Here is a 12,569-nt window from a genome sequence, read left to right on the forward strand (position 1 = left end):
TTTGAAATTAATTAAAGACATTGGCAGACTCAAGTACTTTCTTGGCATCGAAGTTTCTCTATCAAATAAAGGAATATTCTTGTGCCAACGTAAGTATATCCTAGACCTTCTTAAAGATCCTTCGGATTGGGTGGGATTTAGTCAAGATGCATATATATGTTAATACCAATGCTTGTCTGTTCCTGGCAACTGTTTCACATTTGGTGTAAACCTTCATCTAACATGTTGCAGTCTTCCTTTTTTTCAGTTAGCATCCGTATTATGGTAACTCTGTTACCATGGTTAATATTTTTTTTAAGATAATTGTTATCTCTTAAAATAGTAAGGATATCTCCAGCCACCTATTTCTATCTTTGGATTGGCTGGAACTACCTATAAATCTATGTATATTGTAAACTATAATCATGGAGTGTTTTAGAATAAAGTCATAGGGGAGTGCTCTCTTCTCCGTGGATGTAGGCTGTATAGCCGAACCACAATAATTCCCTGTTGTGAGTGTGTATTTCTCTTGTGTGGGCTTATACCAATCGTCACATAGCTTCGCCTAAAAATTGCAATGATCCCAGCAACCTCACCAAATAAATCATGGCATGCGTTGCTTACAAATCGCAACGACATCAACAACCTCGCCTTGTAAATTGCTACATAGTGATGTCTACAGATCGTGACTATCCTAGCTGCCACACCATGTAAATCGTGACATGGGGCATTCTACAAATCATTACAATATATTCTTCTTCCATACCAAAGGCCCACCACATATAAAATTTCCGTCTAAGTTTTGGGCCTTGGTCCAATCATGACCGAGTCTGGGTGCAATCAAACCTTGGGTTTCTCCATTATTTTATAGGTGAGTCCTTGGGGATCCAACCCGGCAGGCTTGGCCATATCTCCACCTTGACATAAACACTAGTTAATTACTGCTTTTTGGTGTGAGGAAAATGAACACATCAAATATGAAAGCTTCCTTATTTGACAACCATTGATGACAAGTAACTGCAAAAAATGACTTAGAAAACAAAGATCAGACAACATGGCAGCTTTGCTTCTGCTTCAGATGTTGTTGATTCTAACTCTTTCACTTGCTCAGTCATAGTTCCCCAAGCCCCTCTGTAATCACCAAATGGTTCTCTTTAATCACTTGTAAGCCTAGTAATTACAACTCTTTTGAGATACATGGCAGTAGAGATGTTGAGAATAAATTAAACTTGAATAAAGTCGCTTTTGAGAAGATTGCGTGTGCTACTTCCTCAAAGCAAGCATGGGAGATTTTGGAAAGTTCATTTAAAGGAGGTGAAAAGGTAAAAAGGGTCCGTTTGCAAACTCTTCGAGGTGAGTTTGAATGTTTGCTCAAAACGGAGTCAGAATCAGTTTCTGATTATTGTTCACGAGTATTATCTATAGTTAACCAATTAAAAAGAAATGGTGAAACTATGGATGATGTTTGTGTTATTGAGAAAATTCTTCGTTCTTTGGATTCAAAATTTGACTACATTGTGGTAGCCATTGAAGAATCAAAGGACTTGAATTCCATGACCATTGATGAACTTACGGGCTCGTTGCAAGCTCATGAAGAAAGGCTAATCAAAAAGAAGAAAGAAGAAGTTTTGGATCAAGCACTCCAGTCGAAATTGTCTATAAATGAGAAGGAGAATTTCAAAAATCAAAGAGGTCGAGGACGTGGTCGTGGAAGAAGTGAAAGCTTTAGAGGAAGAGCCTCATATGCTCGTGGAAGAGGCGATTATTCAAGCAAGGAGAATGACTTGAATCAAAATCAAAATTTCAAAAGCTCGCAAAGAGGAAGAGGTCGTGGAAATCAAAGAGGGAGAGGCCGTAGCTATTTTGAATGCTATAATTGCCACAAACCTGGTCATATGGCAAGTGAATGCTGGTACAAGGAGAAAGAAAGGCATGATGCTCGTTTGGTGTATGAAAACAAAAACCAAGAGCAAAATCATGACACTTTGTTGCTTGTGTCTCATGGTGGAGGTCTTGATGATGTCTGGTACATAGACAGTGGTGCTAGCAAACATATGACAGGTAACAAAAATTTATTTTCTAAGTTGTTTGAATCTAATTATGGTGAAGTTAAAGTAGGAGATGGAAAGGCTTACAAAATTAGTGGTGTTGGTGAAATGGAGTTCAAAACAAAATCAGGAAAAATTGAAAAAATGTCTGAAATTTATTTCGTTTCTGGTTTAAAAAATAATTTGCTCAGTGTGGGGCATCTTTTGAAGAAGGGATATGACATTCATTTTCATGACATGGCTTGCTACTTGTCAAGGAAAAAGCAAATTATTGCAAAAGTTGGAGTTGCTTCAAATAATCTCTTTTCACTCACTCTTCAAAATAAAAATTTGTCTTGTTTTACAAGTATTGATAATAGAGTTTCTAAGCTATGGCATGATAGATATGGACACTTGAATTATGGAAATTTAAAGCTTCTCTCAAAGAAGATGATGGTCAAAGGCTTGCCTCAAATTGATCATCTTGATGAAGTTTGTGAAGCATGCCAACTCGGAAAGCAACACAGAAATCCATTTCCTCCTCAATCATCATGGCGTGCAACAAGACCTTTGGAGCTTATTTATTCAGATCTTTGTGGTCCGATGACGGTGACATCTTTGGGAGGTAATCGTTATTTTATCTCTTTCATTGATGATTACTCACGAAAAGTTTGGGTGTATTGTGTCAAAGAAAAATCTGAAGCTTTTCAGAAATTCAAAGACTTCAAGGCGGAAGTTGAAACATTTACTAGGCTGAAAATCAATACTTTGCGGACTGACCGCGGAGGTGAATATTTTTCAAATGACTTTGAAAAATATTGCAAGGACAATGGTATTCGACATGAAATGACAGTCCGACATACACCACAGCAAAATGGTGTATGTGAAAGAAAGAATCGGACAATTATGGAGATGGCGCGATGCATTCTTAAGAAGAAGAAGTTGTCAAGAAGATTTTGGGCAGAAGCTGTTTCTTGTGCAGTTTATCTTATTAACAGATCACCAACAAGAAGCTTGGAAAATTGCACACCACATGAAGCATGGTATGGTTTAAAGCCTAGTGTTCACCATCTTAAGGTATTCGGGAGCGTGGCTTATGCTCATGTTCCAGATGCTATGAGAAACAAGTTGGATGATAAATCAGAGAAGTGCATTTTCATAGGCTACAGCGAAAGAAGCAAGGCTTACAAGCTGTACAACCCGGTGACAAAGAAGATTGTGATCAGTCGAGATGTTCGATTTGATGAAAATTCTATATTTGAAGACTTGGAGGCAGAAAAGGAAAATTTGCCTATCTTTCCTTTTGAGATTGAAGAAGAAGAGAATGGTCTAGCATTTGAAAATAATGAAAATGGTGCCCAAGCAGGAAATTCTCCTGCTTCCCCAAGTACTTCATCAAGCAGCCCTATAAAAAAATTGAGAAGCATCCAAGAATTATATGACGTCACAGAAGAAATTAGTCAAAATGATGCCATATTTTTTGCCTTCTTTGCAGGTGAAGATCCAATTTCTTTTGATGATGCATGTCAAGAAGAAAAATGGAGGAGAGCCATGAAAGAAGAAATTGTTTCAATCGAAAACAATGATACATGGGAGCTTACAGATTTACCACCACACAAAAGTTCTATTGGAGTAAAGTGGGTGTACAAGACAAAAATGAATCCAGATGGCTCTATCAACAAGCACAAGGCAAGGCTGGTAGCAAAAGGGTACAAGCAAAAAGAAGGAGAAGATTTTACAGAGGTATTTGCTCCTGTTTCAAGACTTGAGACTGTTCGTTTAATTATTTCTCTTGCTGCTCAGAATAATTGGAAGCTTTTTCAAATGGATGTGAAATCTGCGTTCTTGAATGGGGTTCTTAATGAAGAAGTCTATATTGACCAACCACCTGGATTTGTTAAGGAAAGAGAAGAGAATAAAGTGTACAAGTTGAAGAAAGCTTTGTACGGGTTGAAGCAATCACCCAGAGCATGGTACAACCGCATCAATTCATATTTTGAAAAGTGTGGATTTCAAAAATGTCCATATGAGCATACTCTCTACATCAAAGCCAATTCAGAAGGAAGATTCATTGTTGTAAGTCTTTATGTTGATGATCTAATTTTCACAGGGAATGATATGCAGATGTTGAATGAGTTTAAGAACTCAATGATGACAGAGTTTGAGATGACAGATTTGGGTGAATTGCATCATTTTCTTGGTATTGAAGTTTATCAAACCAAGAAAGGAATTTTTATTTCGCAGGAGAGCTATGCAAAAGAGATCTTGAAGAAGTTCAAGATGGAGAATGCTAATCCAGTCTCGACTCCATGCATTTCAGGTTTGAAGCTATCTAAAGAAGGTGAAGGAAAACTTGTCAATTCCACTATGTTCAGAAGTTTGGTTGGAAATCTAATGTATCTCACATCCACAAGGCCTGACATTATGTATGCTGTCAGTTTGGTGAGTAGATTCATGGATAAACCATATTCAAATCATTGGGAAGTTGCAAAAAGAATTCTAAGATATGTGAAAGGAACTATCGATTATGGAATTCTTTATGAAACTAATGTTGCAGTCAACCTTATTGGTTATACTGATAGTGACTTAGCAGGGAGTGTTGATGATAGCAGAAGTACTTCAGGTTATGTATTTAATCTTGGAAGTGGAGCAATTTCGTGGAGCTCAAAGAAACAACAAATTATTGCGCTTTCTACTACGGAAGCAGAATATATTGCTGCATCTTTTGCATGTTGTCAGTTAATCTGGTTGCGTGGAATTTTGGAGAGTTTGAAGCAGAAGCAAAATAAGCCAACAACTCTTTTCTGTGACAACAACTCAACTATCTCAGTTGCGAAAGATCCAGTTCTTCATGGAAGGACCAAACACATTCGGATTCGGTATCATTTTCTGAGGGAACTTGTGAATGAAGGTGATGTTCATGTGGAGTACTGCAGAACGGAAGATCAGATGGCAGATATTTTCACAAAGCCACTTAGTGGACAAGTCTTCAAGAGAAATGTAGAAAGATTGGGTGTAAGGAGCAAGTTTAATTTAGAAGAGGCATTGTTGAGAATAAATTAAACTTGAATAAGAGTCTTCTAGAATTATTGAGTATGTACAAGCTTCTAAGAGTCTTCTAGAATTATTGAGTATGTACAAGTCTCTAAGAGTCTTCTAGAGTTATTAAATAGGTACAAGTTTCTAAGAGTCTCTTCTAGAATTATTGAGTGTGTACAAGTTTCTAAGAGTCTTCTAGAGTTATTAAATAGGTACAAGTTTCTAAGAATCTTTTGGAGTCTCCTAGAAAGGTCTTAATAGTGCTATAAAAGCCTAGTCTAAGAGTCATTGTAGCATAAAAGTGTGAAGAGCCTTTTTGAGTAAAAGTATTAGAAGTCATTCTCCATAATTGTTCTCAACTTTTCTCTCCATTTTCTATTTTATTCCCTTCAAGAGAATGGACACAATAGGGAGTGAAGCCATCCACTCATGTACAAGTGTCCACTGAAGGACAATCAAGTGTATCTAGCACATCCTGTTCAGCTTTGCTCGACCTCTTTGCCAATAGCAGTGGAGCTGAGCATCACCATGAAGAGTGCAACTTTTACTCTTCCACTGGCTTCAACAACTCGAGTTATAGATCAAGGACCCCATGGTTGTCAACTCTAGAAAACTCCACTTCTTCTCATCTAACCTAAGGAAAATGGAAGATGCATTTTTTATGCTTTCATCAGATCAAATGCAAGAGTTTCGGTGATGGTTGCAGAAGTTTGCGTTTATCTCTAGACAATGAGGGCTTAGAACTTTCACAATCACAGAATTTTGATGAACATTTTAGGACATAAAACCTGATAATAACACCTGAACACCAGGTAATGCCTTCGGAATTGAAAATCTTATTGCAATGCTTGACCATCATATTTCAGGAACTTTCGTCTTCTAGTGATAAGCAACACCTTGATTCAGGGTGTCAACGGGTTGGATCTGGTTCAGACCCAAGTGAATCTGAACCCGGATCTAACTTTGAGATGCTGGTACCAGGACCGGACCCAAGTCTGATCATGTCTACTATAGAGAGAACCATACCCGATAAAATAGTATGTTTTATCTTGTTTACATTAAAAAATCATAGATATTAATTGGCACTCGGGTGAGACCTGGATCTGGTATGAAATTTCACAAACCATACTTGGATCCATACACTAATGGGTTCCTTTGGGTCCAAACCAGATTTTAATTGGACCTCCTTATTTATCACCAAACCTTGACCTACAGTCAGGTCAGGTCCCATATGTAACTCGATAACAGAAAGTGATTTTGACCTTGAGTTTTGGTTATGTATTTATTTGCATTTCATTAGAAGCAATTGGTCTATGGAATTTACATATCAAAGAACCAAAATTGATTTACTATTATAAAATATACATTTGCATTCAACCAGAGATCATTGTTTTCATTTTTTGAATATGAAAATTATATTGTTGAACACTATAATGAATTTTCGTTATAATCGTGTAGCTATAGTCATGAGAAAAATATGATATATGAGGATGCAGAAGGTTGAAAACTCTATGTATAAATTATATTTATTTCTCCAGAGTAGTTGTCACACAAGTTAATAAGATACAATTGATTGAATATAGAAACTTGAGTGGTACGTCTGTGTTGTGCCCACGTGCAAATATTGACAAGTGAAATAAAAATATGAATTGCATGTAGATAGAACATTGTATACATCTGAAATAGTAAGTTCATGCATTTTAAATGTTCATGCATGTGCATAATTTATTGTATTGATGCAAATCTTAAAACGTGCATTAAATTGAACTACTATTTTGTTGTTATCATGATTTTTATGTTATTTTATGCTAAGATATTTGTTACATGACTGATATATGAAGTTGTGTTCGAGTGTATTTTGATATCGAGCATTATGCAAATATGTTATTGTGTACTCAGACTTAGACCCACATGTCCCAATGCAAAAACAGATCTAAGTCCAGAAAGATGTGTATCACAAATAAACCCAAGTAATTATTCAAAGGACACTCTGGAAGCAGGTGCAAGTAATAACCGTCAGCCACCCCTAAAAATTTAGAACCGAGAAATGGGCTCGCCTCCCCGATGGTGGGCGGTGGCCCAATCTGTGTGGGCTGGTCCCTGGGATGATATTTGGGTCCCTGCCTGGCCTAAACTTGTCAATGGTCTGGACGACTCAGTCAAAAATACACATCCCTACTCAGCCGATGGTCTGGTCCTAATTATAAAAAGAGCTGGCAATCTGTAGGAGAAGACAAGCATGGGTTAGGGTTCCGAGCACTAACCCAACCTGTCTAAATGAATCAACTACTTTGGCCGTGTGGCCTACTATTATGCAAAAGTATATAGTGATATCTCTACTACTCAACTACTATTATGGAGCAATGAGGGGCTTTATAGCGTAAAAATTCAACACTTCATAACATTTTGAAAAATGACAGGTAACTCATGTTGGATTCACTTGGAATTTTCAAATTTGTTGATCGACATGCAAGGCTTTAGATAGAACAAAGGGTGCTTTATAGCGCATGGAATGTGCTGTAATTTTTATTAGAAGTTGTGGTTATTATGAACCGCATAAAGCAAATGGCATTTTTAAAATTTTGATCATGTGCAGACCTTTTATTAAGTTAAAAATGTAAGAAGATTCTGGTTGCATCCTCTGCCCTCGCATCTCTCCCCCCTGGCGTCTGTTTGCAATACATGTTCTCAAGCTTGTTGGCATGAATAATATTGAGTTGGACTCATATCCAGGTCCAAATGTCGAGGGTCTAGATTGATTGAATAAGAAGAATAGAAAGGTGAATCAACTTACTATTGCGAAAGAAGATTTGAAGAAGAGTCCGAAACTAAGAAGGATCGATGTCAAGGGAAAAACTTTGTATTGTAATAAAATTGACCAAATATATATGACAAACTGGAGCCTTAATTATAAGAGATCACATGAATTAGAAAGATTTCCTCTACCATGTAAAAGAGGGGTGCAAATTTTTATTGTTAAGAGAGAAACTTATTGTTTCTGGCAAAATTTTTATTTCTTGTGGTTTTTGTCAATTTGATGTTGTGGATAGCTTTCTAAAATCTGCTTGGAAGCTATAAGCACATCTCAGAAGCATGGTCTTCTTTCTTTTTCTCTTTTCTTTTTTGTCTTAAACTAAATCATATTTGGCTCAATGTTTTACTGATGGATTACAACTTGTGAACAGGCAGATCAATGGCACCAATCAAATCAACTATTTTATATTTTAGTCATTTTTTGGATTTGATTATTTACAAATATGTTTTTGTATATTAAACACAGTTAACATTTATTTTTATTTGTTAAATTTTGAAAAATGTGTCCTTGAGTGATATCTGATCAACCCGGTTCAAGCGCATGGCTCCGGGTTTGCATTCTTTGGCGAAGCATCTATAGAGAACATGCAGGCCCTATGGTTTATAATGAGGTGTTTGGATGCCATTTTCAGACTGAATGGGGGGAAAATGCAGGTGTCAGTCCTAAATGATGATCATGGAGACCTCCAATCGAAGGTGACATTAATATTTGGATGCCAAAGGGGAGAGGTTCCTATCTAATACTTGGATATTTTTTCATATTGGATCTAGGAATTCATAGGGAGAGGCACTGGTCAGTAGTGGATAGCAAGATACATGACATGGTGCAATCATGGACGGTGCATCTCCTTTCTTTAACAAGATGCATCACATTGACCAGGTATGTTGAGGTTTTGATTGCTCAACATGTTATGATATTGTTTTACGTACCAAAAAATATAGTGAATTATGCAAAATTTCATTTGGTCGGGGTGGGACCCTAATAAGAAGCTAGTAGTTGCAAATAGGATACCAGACGAGGGCTGGGCAGTGTGGACCCAAGACGGTTTAATGAAGCCTTATTGGTCCGATGGTGGTGGATCCGTTCCATAGAGGATTCTATGGTTGCACAGGTATTAGGGAGAAATATGGTTTAAGGGAAGGCCATGGCAGGGGAATTAAGCCTTAGAGAAGAGTTTCGATAGTTATTTCAGGTAGCGAACGGAGGTGGTTTAAGAGTGAACTCTTGTTGCTCTCAAGGGAAAGGATGTGATATTTGTTTTGGCATTTTGGGAGTAGAGTGTGATATAGAAGATTTCACAAGTCTTGTTGTCGGAAGGGTGTTATGATTTGCAAGTGGCACCACGTTTAGATTTGCAAACCAGCTTTGGTACCATGTCATGATTTATATGTGATTGTTAGGGTTGTAACGATTTGTGACCAATGCCATATCAACACAGAATATAACGTGGCTGGATCGATATGACCTACATCCATGAAGGAAGCACCAACAATGATTATTTCTCTTGTTCCTCTCAAGGAAGAGAGCACCCATGCAAATACACAATGTCATGATCCTGATAAGGATTAAGAAGATAACCGAAAAGAAAAAGGGAAGAGGCATACCCTACCATACATATCGATATCCTTGAAGCTTGATTGTAGGAAAGAATCACGCTGGATAACCGTAACAAATGGGATTCGGTTGTAACCAAATCAAATGACCCTTGTTTGCCATGAGTTATCCTCATTTTCTGTTAGCAGTGCTGATCCTCATTTAGTATCTATAACCGTTTCCCATTTGGATTTTCACACTCTCCCTCAAGTTGGCGGTTTGGATCCATAAGCACCAGCTTGTTCCTTAAGTTAACAAATGAGTCACGGTTCAAAGGTTTAGTAAACAGATCTGCTATTTGGCAAGAGGGTGGAATGAATTGTGTTTGAATTTCACCTGCTTGGATCTTGTCTCTTATTATATGGCAGACAACCTCTATGTGCTTCGTCCTTTTGCGAAAAACTAGGTTTGCAGCCATATGTATGGCCGCCTGGTTGTCACAACAAAGATTCATAGGCTTTTGGTGATTAATCCCCATGTCTTTGAGGAGATATCTTATTCATGTAAGCTCACAACATGTAGACGCCATAGATCGATATTCGGCTTTTGCTGACGACCTGGACATTGTTGTTTGCTTCTTGGTTTTTCGTGTAACTGGACTTTTCCCAATCATAACGCAATATCCATTTGTTGACCGATGAGTCATGGGGCAAGATGCCCAATCTGAGTCACAAAATCCGGTTACGTAAAGATCGCTTTTTCTGATAGCATTCTAAACATGGTGTACCTTAGCAATCTAAACATGGTGTCTCGATGGGGAACCCAAGGTTGACTCATAAATTAGCTCAAAATGTGAACTTCATGCACAATATTGGGTCGTGTAATTGTCAAGTATATGAGCATGCCCACGATCCTCCTGTACTGGGTCAGATTTTTGAGTAATTCTCCCCATTCATTGTCAAGCTTCATGTTTTGCTCCATGGGAACATCAGATCGCTTTGCTCCTGTGTATCCACTCTCTTGGAGTTATTCAAGAGAGTATTTTCTTTGAGAAAGGAAGATTCCAGCTCTATACTGAGCTACTTCAATGCCTAAGAAATTTTTTAATTTTCCCAAGTCTTTTAGACAAAAATGATTATTTATCAAATCTTTAAGAGTCGTCGTACCTTGAAGGTCATCAAAGACATTAATTATGTGATCGACATATACAATGACAAATATTTTACCTCTTTGAGTGACTTTGGAGAATAATGAGTAATCTGCATTAGATTGAGTGAAACCAATACCTTCGAGAAGGTCTGAAAGTTTTAAGAACTAATTTTTGGAAGATTGCTTAAGTCCATGCAAGGACTTATTTAGACGACAAACCAATTTCTCTCCCTTTCGAGAAAACCCATTCGACATCTCCTTATATACTTCTTCCTTAAGGTCTCGATGCAAGAAGGCATTGTTAACATCTACCTAGAAGAGATGCCAATTTTGGATGGCGGCTATGGCAAGGACACAACGAATAGTGGAGACCTTTGCAACCGGAGCAGAAGTCTCATTGTAGTGTATTACTTTTGTCTGGGTATAGCCTTTAGCTACAAGTCGAGCCTTATATCGTTCAATGGTTCCATCATAGTTGTATTTGATTTTGTACACCTATTTGCAACTGACAAGAGTTTTCCCAGGAGGCAATTTTGTGAGTGTCCAAATATTGTTTTGCTCCAAAGCATCAATTTCGGCTTTTATAGTCTGCTGCCAATTAACATCCTTCATATCATGTTGGAAGGTAGATGGCTTAGTGGTTTGAATTATGGCAGTCAGAAAACATTTGTGAGTGGAGGAGAAATTCTTATCATCCATATATGATGTTATTGGATAATGGGTCTTTTATTCTTTTATGGATCTCCCGCTCAAATAATCTGTGTTGGAATTGGTAGTGCTTAAGAAACATTTATAATCCTTGAATAAGCTAGGAAATTGTTTTGGCCGAGTGGATCTATGAGAGGAGTGGACGTTTTGGTTGTTGGGTTCAGACGTGTTGATGAGGTCGGTTTCTAAATGGTTTTCTTGTGCTTGATTAGAGCGGTTTTCACCGATCACAGATGGGTAATTTGTGTCAAACTCAATATAGTGGAAATGATCACTTTCTTCTCCTAGCTGATGATTGAATGGAAGGGAGATTACAATACGTCCATCATCTTGGTGCTCATTGTTTTGTTTATATAGAAAATCATTTTCACAAAACACCACATCTCTACTAGTGAAAAAGACCTTTTCTTCCAAATCATAGACTTTGTAGGCGGATTGGCCATATGGGTAACCAAGAAATATACACTGCCTAACACGTTTGTCAAATTCATCGATCTTTTGAATGTTATAAGCATGACATAAACATCCAAAAGTTTGAAGGTGATCATACTTGGGAAATTTCTTGTATAGAATTTCATATGGGGTTTTGTGAGAGATAGCACTTGAAGGAAAACAATTCAAGAGGTAGGTTGCCATCATGATGCCTTCTCCCAAAAACTTAACAGGAAGGTTGGCTTGAAAAAGGAGCACACGAGCCATGTTTAAAAGATCTCGATGTTTTCGTTCAACCACTCTGTTTTTTTGAGGTGTTGAAATACAATGCCCTTATCTTGCATAAAGGTTTTCATTTCATGGGAAAAAAATTGGCCCCATTGTCACTCTTTATCTTTTTTACTCATATACTAAATTGATTTTCAACAAGTGCTATATTTTTTTTGTCAAAGCATACATTTCAGATTTGCATCTCATTAAATATATCCTTATAGATCTAGAAAAATCATCCACAATAGTTAGGAAGTAATGAGCCCCAGACAATGAAGGAGTATTGTATCATCCCCAAATATCACAATGAATTAGGTCAAAGGGCTTGAATGTGGATATAGAACTAGAAGGAAATGAGAGCCTACTTTGTTTCGCTAAATGATAAATATCGCAATTATCAAGGGTTTTATGAGGCAATTCTAAGAAATGAGATCTAGAAGTAGAAAAGTGGCCAAGACGACAAAGTCAAAGCTTGGGTTTGTCAATGGTGGTATTAGCAACAAAACCTGCTTCTTCAAGGACATATAATATATTTCTCAATCTACCCATTCCAATTGTATTCATCAAGTGATGGTCATGCAAAATACAAACTTCCTCATTAAACATATCACATGTGG

Source organism: Nuphar pumila, chromosome 3 (genome assembly GCF_984573655.1).
Source record: "Nuphar pumila chromosome 3, dmNupPumi1.hap1.1, whole genome shotgun sequence".
NCBI classification, from domain to species: Eukaryota; Viridiplantae; Streptophyta; class Magnoliopsida; order Nymphaeales; family Nymphaeaceae; genus Nuphar; species Nuphar pumila.